The sequence below is a fragment of the Pomacea canaliculata genome, linkage group LG9 (genome assembly GCF_003073045.1).
Source record: "Pomacea canaliculata isolate SZHN2017 linkage group LG9, ASM307304v1, whole genome shotgun sequence".
In the NCBI taxonomy this organism is placed as follows: Eukaryota; Metazoa; Mollusca; class Gastropoda; order Architaenioglossa; family Ampullariidae; genus Pomacea; species Pomacea canaliculata.
In genome coordinates this window covers 16,934,340-16,942,378 of record NC_037598.1, presented here as the reverse complement: position 1 = coordinate 16,942,378, position 8,039 = coordinate 16,934,340, and the positions used below count along the sequence as shown (strand labels likewise).

The following is an 8,039-nucleotide window of genomic DNA, read 5'->3' as shown; positions in this document are numbered from 1 at the left end:
ATAGAAGTGTATACTCAAAGCCAGTGGCAGTTTCATCACGCTTCGCTTTCGGAATGCTGTACCTAGGCCCGTTCGTGCCAATGCAGTGTTGGGTGATTGCATAGGATGACGGCCCCACTTCAAACGGACCATGCCTTTCTGTGGCAATAGAGAAAATTATGAGGCAAAGTGAGTACTGGTCGACATGACTTAGGGGCTGGTCGACATGGTTCAGGACATAAGGTATAATCAAGAGTAGATGAATAAGGTATAATCAACATATATAACACAATAGCACAATAGTTCATTACCTAATTCCTTTGGGATGGATGATTACTTGATGGGATTTGATGTGTAGCGTGTCAACTACTGTTTTTAAACTCTATGACCTTTTAACCTTAATTGTCCTTACGACACGCACCAACGGAGTTAGCTACACACACACATGCACAATCAGGCAGTCAAACAGAAGATCACGCGTGTACACAGACACACACAGGAACATACTGAAACACTTTTCTTTGTTAAATTGCAGTTCTCGATATTTTTCTGACATATTCTGACATAACCTGTCAACCAAACTGTTTTCTATGGCGGACATGAGATTGTTCAATCACGGCAGCTGCACATCAGAAATCAGTCTGACATATGATATATTGTTTAAATAGCGTGTTGATTTTTATTAATATTATTTGTTTGTGTTGTTTTAGAGTTAATGGGTTTGTTTTATGCCACCTTGGGTGGGAGTCCGTCACCATCCATTTAAATGCAGTCGGCATAGCGCATGCGCAGGAATGAATAGACTTCCGCTAACGGTCGCTTTCATGATGGGGTCCTTCTAGAGAGGGTGGGGTAGAGTACAGACGTCCTTTGAAGACCACACTATGCCATCAAGAATTGATTCTAGACGAGTATGGGATCAAGGGGTGCAATGACTAGCATTGAAACAGGAGATAGCTTTCCACCCAAGACTCAACTCAAAGCACAGCTGTGGGCACGTAGAAGCCGGAGGAGTCATTACGAATATTTTGACAAGGAAGACGAGAAGGAAGTAAGAAAGGACAGAAAGCAAAACAAAAACATAAAATAAGAACAAAGTCTGGCAAACAGTGTGGCCGACTGGCACGGGAGTATGCGAGTGGAGGATGGGGGGAGACGACGGCAGCTCGTTAATGACGTCCGGCACGCCAAGAGAAGCGGAGGAAACGCGCGAATAAAATCTGCGATTTAAGTGTAAATCCTACCCACGTGCAGCCTAGGCAGGGAATTGCACGCGAATCTCGCCAGCATCCGTTGTTTCGTCAAACTTCTGGCGATAGCAAGCGGCCCGGCAATGTGTCAAGCTGGGCGAAGGGATCAAACACCAGACAAGTAAGCCGGTAGCTGCACTTGATGCACTCGGAGCACCAAGGAGAGGAAGAAGGGTCGCAGTTGCAGGTGGCTCCACATTTGAAGACATTTGGGTCTTGTATAAGACTACTCTTAGTGATGCTTGCCTCTCCTTCCTCGCTCTTCCTATATTCACGAAAGTGTGTGGCGATGTGGATGTGGCCAACATGAAACCCGTGTGGGAAACGTTGTTAAAGACTTCAGGTGCTTTGCTCTAACCAGATCACTAAGGCCTAGCTAAGGGAAAACGGTTCATGTTCATGCTGGATAACATTGGCGTAACACGTGGTTAGAGGTAATGACAAATACACCGACACATCACGAAACTATGATATCTCACATGGTTAGAGAGAACTGCGCCGTAAAGCGTTGCTATGCATGGGACTGTGGTATAGCAAATGGTTAGAGATGGACAAAGTCGCTTACAAGATGTCAAAGAACATGAATTGTTACAGGTACTAATAATACAGGTGTTAAGCGTCTAAAACAAACGGGAAATATGGAACTTGTGCCACAATAGACAAACAAGGAACATTAACCTTCGCCGCAACTGACAAACAGAGAGAGTTACCTCGAGAGGTCGGCGAAGGCCTGCTCGACAATACCACTTTTCTGCGGTTCCATTCCATAGGACTCGAAGTATCGTACGAGTTTGGCCCCGGAGTGACGCTTCCTGACCACGACACGTGTGCCGGCGGAGGAAGAAGACATGGAGAAAGATGTGCGGTAAACAATGCGATACTTCACCAGCCACATTTCTTACTCTTTCCACCAAACCCTAATACATGTCCAACCTAAAAGTATCCAAACAACGCACAAGACCAAGAAGAGAAGTTAGCAATAACCAACCAGCTAGACATCACTCAGTCCCTTTCTAACTTTGACACTAACGCTGACGACAGAAACAACGAGGGACTCACTTTGAACCCGCTCATCGCGGCCCGGCATGGACCATTCCGGAGCAGAGCTGAGCACCTGCTTGTACTCGGGACTGTAGTCCAAAGGGCCTGGAAGTTGGAAATCTGCAAAAGGCCCCAGTGACATCTCACATTACGTCCGCTTAACGGCACCGCGACGTCACACAGCACGCCAGCGTAGTCAGTCCATGACGTCACACAACACAACGGCATCGTGAGATCATGCAACAGCAAGCAACGGTCTCGTGACTTCGGGGGTTTATTTGAATAGAAATGAAAATACTTGGATTGCATGCGCAACTAAACACGTACGTTGTATTTTTGCGTGCGTGCTTGCATTAGAGTCTATGTTACGAATTCCTTTCCTTGGTCCCTGGATGTTGGCAGCATGCAGTCAAAAAGATAAGACGGACCGCTCTTGTCATGTGAAATGTTTCTAGCGTGCATCAGTGATCATGTCGTGTAATACTGCCAATAATCTTCACAGGCAGCACAACACAAAATACGGAGCATGTATATGGGTATACAATCTTATGGACCTCCACTCACGAGTATGGATAATATGGACTAAAAAGACGCGAGCCCTCATGCACCCAATGCTCGCAATTCTCGCAAAACAGGTTCGTACGACAGCCAAGCAAGATAACAATGTTGTTTGTTTGTTTGTTTGTTTGTTTGTTTGTTTGTTTGTTTGTTTGTTTGTTTGTTTGTTGTTCTCGTCTCTTGCAGCCCGGGGTTTCAGGGGCTCGGCTCAAAATGCGTCCATTTGTTTTCATGCTGCCTATTGGTGCCAAAAGCAAGCATTGCTCCAGTGAATTCGCTCTCGTTACAAACGTATTTTAATGCAGAAGACACCAGGATGAACAAACACGCCGCAGGACGAGGACACATCGCTCACCTAGCCCGGATAACGGTTTTCCCCCTTCTGGGACGATGTACTCCCCCATGGCTGTACGATGTTTCGGAGCTGCAAAGAAGCGAGAAGATGCAGTGAGTGGAAAACTGCACGAAGCAAACTTAGTTACGGGCGGACATTACGGAGAATGTAATCACTTGAGAGAATTGAGAAAGACTGGCATGATGGCTTAAACGACACCTCACGACAGCGATAACCTGGAATAAAGGTCAACGAGGTCACCTGTCAATGTAACCAGCGCACGAGTCGAATGAGACCATTGCTAACACAGGTAGCCACAGGTAACACAGGTGGCCATTGCAGGGAGTCCTTTGATCATAGCTGTCATTCATTATGCAGAGAACTAACGAAAATAACTGATCTTTGTAGTCTCCTTTCTCGTGTTTCACACTAAAGACACTACTTAAAACAACAACAACAACAACAACAACAACAACAACAACAACAACAACAACCGTGATGTCTGTGTGCAGATTCAGGTAGCTGCTATTTCGGTTTCAATTGAGTTGTTTGGTTGATCTTCGCACCTGTCTCTTTCTCTCTCACTCACTCACTCATCAATTCTTCCAAACAATTGTTGCTCTGCACAAGTTAGGTAGGCATGTGGTGTGTGTGTGTATGCTGGGGAGGGGTCTGGTTAGCTCAGATAAATTATAGTGCTCTGTAACCTCTGATCATTATTTTGTAAGGCTTTAGATTCTCAAAAAGTCGCTTTTGTGATGGTCATGGATTTGATCGTCCTTGGCTGGACTCGTGCGTAGAATCCACCGGTCCCCATCAACGAAGCTGATCGTTTGTACAACTACCTAGAAACAAAAGTTTGTGTGGAAAGTGAAGGAAATCGTGGTGTAAAAGACTTGATCCCATCTTGTTCCTTCCAGCAGGATAATGAAAAAAAACCCCAAACAAACAACCACATGAACAACCTGTTGTGCAAATTAAATGAATGCTTTAGGGCAAACTTTCAGCTATCATTGTGAATGATACAACAGTTGATCACTGGAATAGATTTGGGCGGGGTGAGTGAGTGCAACCTCTCTCTCTCTCATCGCCGTCACACTTCGGGATTACCTGCATTCACATCTGGAGACCACGCGTTTTACACCTGGGGCGATAGGAAGCGAGGGTAAGTCGTTGTCCTGAGGCAACGTGGAGAACTCAAGGATAAATGTCTTGTTTCCAAAGTTATGAAGCAGACCCTGTAGATGTGTAGTCGTAGTTACAAATCGGTGACAATCGTGGATAAAGAAACGAAGTAGTGTCACAGCATGATAACTTTGGAAACAAGATGCTTTTCCTTGAGTTCCCCAGTTTTCCCCAGCAAAGCGACTTACCACCGGCCCCTGAGATTACTTGCCTTCATCCCTGAAGTGCGTCTGCTTCCTCTTCTTGAGCCACTGGTCCCACTGCTGACTTTTACCATCCGGGGTTATCACCGTCGTGCTTTCATCTTCATCCACGATGGACATGAGGGGGTACCCATAGGACCTGGTCCTGGAGTGGGATTTCCAGTCTCGGTTGGTGCTTTTGTTCATGGCGGACTGCTTGTCCACAGCTGTCCACAGCTGTCGTCAGCTCCACCGTCTCACGGCCACGCTTGTGTGGTCCTTGCGGCTGGAGTTCGGCTCTTCTCGGCACAATACTTCAGCCCGGACATTGTCAAAATCATCCCCTCTCCACTACCGAAACAAAACTTTTCTGACTGCTGATATTTTGCTTCTACGACTTTTGCCGTCTGCGTAGTGCGGCTATTTTTACACCAAAGGTTCAGTGACAACGGGTGACGACAAGAGTGATGTGGCCCACCCACGTCATGATAAAATGTCGTCACGACCGGCATGCCCTCTTTGTGCTTTGATACACGTGACCATGTCACATGGGCTTCTTGCTGACACCACAGCATCAGTCCAAATGGGTGGGTCAACAGAGATTCTGGTTTATCGGAACAAAACTAATATCAAAGGATGGATCGCTGAGTGAGCGAATGAGCATGCGTGACGTGTAAGTGTTTTGTTTGTGTGAGAGAAGGAGAGAGAGAAGTAATCTTGTGGGTGACTGGTGCGAGAAGCGTCCGGCATTTTCTCCATACCCTCTTGTCTGTTGAGCTTCGTGAACGGCGTGTCTAACAATCAAGACCGCCGAGAGCCACCACGGGTCCCGGGGTAGACGACCTGTCTGGGCCCCTTGTAATCGTAAATTATTTTCCCAGTATATAATAATATACTTATAATTCGATTGCCATTATATGCATTTCATTCAGTAACTTAATATAGACTGCAAACATTAGGACAAGTGCACTAGGATCTACATCAAAAATAAGGGGAAAAATCCACTAAGGCCGAGCCCCCTTCACACCCCAGGGTGCAGGTATATCATGTATCCCTTTCTCTCGTCAGGCCTGCTAACAGCGATAATAAAGATACGTTTAGGAGGAGAATTCTTTCATAAAAAGTTAATGTGCGTGTGATTGTGAGTATCGATGTCTGCTGAATATCGTGAACAGTATACAATGTACCAATGCGCCACACTCATGGAGTTGCCCGGATGTGAAGGTGGGCGTAAAATAGTTCCTCACCATGACTTGTGAAGACCGCGCTGCTGGCAAGGCACCAGTCAGGGAGGTCACACAGTCAGGTCAACCCGCAGATGGCACTACACCGTGTGGTTACAAGTGCCTCGATCTCACTGCGCCTGCGCGCCATTCACTAATGTTGGGGTCACCGAGCGCGAATTTCTTTCTTCAGCCAACCTCTACCTGGCAGTCACGCTCCTATTTCCTTCTTCATTTTTGTTTAGATAGCTTTCACTAACCTTTCGGGTGCGACTTACAAAGGTGAGAAAGCAGTCATTGACTCCCTTAGCTACGCCAGTTGGGTTTCTCGCCAACAAGTATTACGGCTGAACTACGAACTTGTATTAATAGACTGCTTGCAGACAATTCTTCCAGCTAACTACTAGAACGAGGCTGGTGTGCACAAAGCTTCCGGTTTAATCATATTCATGGTTTAAGCACGCCGAGACTGAAAGCGGAAACTTCGAAAGAGGCTAAGCGCTGGTCTTGGGAAACAGTCATCAGTCCACTTATACACATTCGAGGGTTGAAGAGCTCGAGTGGGAACTTTTGAGTCAGTATGGACGTCATCGAGAGGCCTGGTGTGTTGCTGTACCTACGTGCACGTCACAGGATCGAGTGGTACGCACTCCTCTCCCCTCAGCCCACGTAAACTACTCACGCTGTACTAAGATAGTTTTCCCTCCACCTCGTCAGCCTTGAACCTTGTTCTGGCATCACAGTGATTATGGTGCCAAGAACAGCTTCTCTTCACACACACTACGTCGCTAAACGTTCACAGAGCCCTTCCACAGGTAATTTCATTCATGAGAGTCAGAAGCGAGCGTTCCCAAGTCGCATGCGTCACTCAGTGCTAGGGTGCGTCACTCGGAGTGAGGGGAACTAAATAGGGGAAATCGTACTTTCAATCTATCATTGGCATGCTGGTCCCGGCCACAGCTCCTCGGCCTGTCCGCTGCAGGCGCTCCTGGAGTGCACGGTCTGCTGCACACGTGTGTTTTGCAAGCAAACAAAAGACATGCTTTCATCGCCACCCTCTCTTCCATATTTCTCTTTTTCTCTGTGCGTGTATGAGTGTGTAAAAGTCGAAGCCGCGATCCCCAGTGGGGGAACATGTTCGAGTGTTGCGCAAGCTCGGGCATACTTGTGTCATTGATCTCATTGGCAAGAGACGGTGTGTAGAAACAAAAAGTACGATCAAAACATTTATGACTGTTTCTAGAAACGCAGAGGACAGTGACAATACCCTAGGGTAGCTTGGCAGTGAGTCGCGGGCTGGCTCCAAATAGTCTAGAATGGCTAGCTGTCCATGGGATGCACCCATCCTTCATCACACCCTTGTAAACTGTGCTGTTCGACACTTGGACGTGTTTCATGTCCGTTAGAACTAAGTCCTTGTGACGTGTTGCCGAACAGTGCTTCTCGTGTGTTTAATGTGCTGTGATGACCATACCTGGAACTTGCCAGCAGCTTCATGTCTGCTCACTGCGGTGTGACGACAACTGGGTAGTTGCCCAGCAGATGGAGGTGGTTTATAAGAAGGGATAAAAGTTCTCACATAACCATGGAGGAAAGCGCCCTCTGCCTGCAAGCGAACGCCCGCTTTTCACCTCGCAGGTAAGATCACAAAAATTTAAGTCGTTGTTAGTCACATAGTTTAACCATGTTTAATTATTACGATCAATGTTTAAGTGTGAACGTAGAGGCAGGGGACGTGGAAAAGAGACATAGAAATGAGGGGAGAGAGAGAACGACAGAGAAACTGAAAGAGATGCGTGTATATATTTCACTGGAGACAAAACAGAAGAGACAGAGACGCCTGTTTATTTAACTGGTACTAAAATCAAGGACCTAAGGTCCCATTAGGTATTTATGAGACACAACTCGCAGTCCGTGGTATGAATTTGACGAGTTAATTTAAATAACTGCGGGCAGTTACTGTATATTTTAACAGTATACAGGTGAGCAGCATGTACAGAGTGCCACACCATATATTGCTCTCGGCGAAATGTGGGTCCAGAAATTCCGATAATGAGATTAGAGATAACCGCCCGAGGAAACCATGCACAAGATTAGCGGGTGTGTCTGGAAGGTGACAGCATTGTCGTGGCCTGCGTCATGGGTCACCTGTCGCACGCTGCTTGTGGCACGGCAGTAGCCTGCAGTCTTCTGTGACGCAGCGGCCGCACTGTTCACGACAGAGAAGTGACTGGGCAGACCAACACTGTCGTCACATGTCGGCCAAACAAAGTGGGACTTGGCCTAA

General features: G+C 46.9%; 1 protein-coding gene across 3 annotated transcripts in view; it reads left to right on the top strand.

Annotated features, from left to right (window-relative positions):
• Positions 1-8,039, top strand: part of LOC112571575 (neuromedin-U receptor 1-like) — a 71,153-nt gene that overhangs the window by 2,309 nt on the left and 60,805 nt on the right. Inside the window, exon 1 of one of the 3 annotated variants that reach the window (XM_025250653.1) lies at positions 6,882-7,390. The exons of the other annotated variants lie outside the window; for them this stretch is intronic. The gene's annotated coding sequence lies outside the window, so the exon portion shown is untranslated. Of the gene's footprint in view, positions 1-6,881; positions 7,391-8,039 lie in introns of those variants that run through there. 3 annotated transcript variants of the gene reach the window in all.